Below are 3219 nucleotides of genomic sequence, written 5' to 3' on the forward strand. Positions count from 1 at the left end.
TCTACTTTGTGCCGCCACTCTGACAATGTTTCTCTCACACTGCAGCAGTGAAAAAACAAAACGTGAGGCAGATTCAGCTAAAAATGTAATGCTCCATGATGCACAAGTGCAGCATGAAGATGAAAGAAATGGGCTTCTTAAAACTGCTGACTGTGTTGCAGAAAATGAAATGGCCAAAGCAAACGTTGAATATATATAGGCATGGATCTGATTTTAGATTATATTAATCTGTGTAGGTAACCTTGCAAGGTTTTCCATCCTAAAAAAAATATTCTTCCTTTAACACCACAGTTAAGAGAGAAAAAGAGACCATGCAAGGGAAAGGGCAAGAGAGAGCAGCTGAAACAACCACCCCCCCTATTTCAAAAGTGATTTTCAGGCACTCTTAATTCATCCTGCCCTCAGGGGGAGCATCATATTTCAAATCACTACACAATATTTTGTGAACCATTCATTTAAAAATATGATTTGCTACTTTTTGGAGCTCTAGGTTAAAATAAGGAATAATTAAAACTTGGTTTGAGCACTGATTGTTATAGAAACTTAGAAATCAAACTGTTAATCTTAGCAATGGGTTTTGTCTTATCTGACTGTTGTGCATGAATGTTACCACAAGGTGGCAACGATGCATTTGCAAAGCTCCAGCAGGACCTATACCTAATTTGCTAAATTGTAAAATTTTGAAAGCTTATGCAATCATCAATCATTTTAGGGCAAGGTTAATTTATGTATGTGTGTTTAGGTGTGTGTGTGTATGTATAGGTATGCATGTGTGTATATATGTATGTATTTATATGTGTATATGTATATGAATTCTAGACATAATTTAATATTTATTTCCTATTCTAATAAGAAAAAAATAAATGTACACATGTAAAACTGTACTAGATCAACATGTCCTTAATGGAACCCAGGTTTTACTTAAGTTGTCTGTTAGAGAGGAGCTCTGCACGATTGTGTTGTATATTTTAATTCAGTCTGTGTAAATACTTGAAAATAAGGAATACTTTTATTTATTTATTCATTAATTTATTTGGCTAATTGCCCAGTATAAAATACCTGTTGACAGGGTGTTTTTTTCCCCTCTTCTTTTTATACATATTTTTTTATTAAAGTTCCAAGAATTAAAGAGTGAAAATTGACCATTTTTTATCTATTTCTGCCAGCCAGCATAGTTAGTTAGATACAATATCTGCAGGCTAGTTTTCTTACATAGAGCTGCAAATGTTAAACAATTTTTTTTTCTTCACTTTTTAAACCTGTTATATATTTATGTAACTAACCTGTCTTTGAACTTGCTGCAAAATTTGAAACTGAGCAATGATGAACATAATCAGAATTGTAAATTAAAACACCCTTGGAAAACATTTCATATTATTTGATCAAGTTTGTTTGGAAAACATTAAAATGACTTGGTTTTAACTGCAAAATGTCCTTGAATTATTTTATTAATCTGTGATCATTTTAATAAACTGTTTCTTTTCTTTTTACCTATACATATATTTTCTTTACTTATATTTTCATTTTAGCATAACTTGAACTGAGGTCCAATACTGCTGCGAGGTAAAAAGACGATACTGTTATTACCTTTAATACTTGCTGCTTTCAATTCTATTTCAAATGTATTTTTCTTTCATGTCTTCATAAAAAAAAAAATAGAATTGATGTAAAAAGATGTTATTCTGGAAAACATGTAGCTTATTGTTGTAAAAGAAAAACATTTTTTAGATGATACTGGAATTTTGAAGTATGATAGAGATTAGATCAGTTTACTATTCTAGTACCTCAAGGCCTACATTTACAATGCAGGTCTTATGCTCAAATACATGTCTATTTTTTCAGGATTCAGATTTTTTTAAATTTTGGGCATCCAAATTAATTTTAAAATTGGGCCTGTACCTGACTTTAGTGTGAACTGTTTGACTCCAAACTGACCCCCATGTGCATAAAAACAAAGCATTGTCACATACAGCACAACAGTAAACACAGAGAAATTAGTGATCTGTGCAAAACAGAATCAATTTACTGTTTCAGTGGATGCCATGTGTGAAATGCATCAAAAAAGGAGGGGGAAACTTTTTATTTTGGCATTTAAGGGAGATTTGATGCCATTTCAGCACAGAGAAGATCTGGATATAAAGACACATCAAGTAACAGTTTATGCATCATTAATAATTGTCTTTGAGGCACCTTAAAGTTACCTGTTGGGTTTCCATCCCATATAATAGAAGCAGATCATCACATGCTCACATCCTCTGAATGATTCTATACAAAACTCATAATGCAAACAAGTGTGCACTTCCTGTTAGTTCCTATAAGCCTTTTCATTAGCCCTGAATTATGTTTCAACTATTAATTAACAAGCTCTAAGGCCTTGCCAACTCTCAAGTACATCACTGAACTGAAATAAGAGTAAGTCAATGTCCCCTAAAATATGTGTATTTTCCCTTGATCTGAGCAGATAAACTCATCTACCTGCTTAAATGAAGAGGAAATGGATTTCTCTTCAGAATAATTGTTCATATTCATATATATATATATATATATATATATATATATATATATATATATATATATATATATATATATATATGTATATATCCTCACCCTCTGCGGTGGTCTGCTTTTTTTTCCTCCAAGCTGGGGTCCTCTACCAGAGGCCTGGGAGCTTGAGGGTTCTGCGCAGTATCTTTGCTGTTCCTAGAACTGCACTCTTCTGGACTGAGATGCCTGATCTATATCCATGGATCTGCTGTAACCACTCCTCCAGTTTGGGGGTCACTGCCATGAGGGCCCTAATGACCATGGGTACCACTGATGCCTTGACCTTCCAGCTCTTCTCTGAGCCCCTGGTATCTCTCTAGTTTCTCATGTTCCTTTTTCCTGATGTTGCAGTCTCTTGGTATTGCTACACCAAAATGGCTTTCCTCTGCTTTTTGTCTCCCACCACAATGTCTGCTTGGTTTGCCATTACAATTCGGTCCGCCTGTATCAGGAAGTCCCTCAGAATCTTGGCTCTGTCATTCTGTACCATCTGTTGGAGCTATTTATTCTTTATTTCTTTATCCATTTGAATTGTGTTAATTCCTAAACTTATATATTTTTTGTATTATTTACAGACTTAATTTATAGGTTAATTGTTGCATTTTTGTGCATCTATTTTTTGTTGTTTTATTATTTTTCTTTATTTATTTTATGTAAAACAGGAAGAAATGTGGG

The sequence above is a fragment of the Cyprinodon variegatus genome, unplaced genomic scaffold (assembly GCF_000732505.1).
Source record: "Cyprinodon variegatus isolate N-32 unplaced genomic scaffold, C_variegatus-1.0 Scaffold256, whole genome shotgun sequence".
Classification (NCBI taxonomy): domain Eukaryota; kingdom Metazoa; phylum Chordata; class Actinopteri; order Cyprinodontiformes; family Cyprinodontidae; genus Cyprinodon; species Cyprinodon variegatus.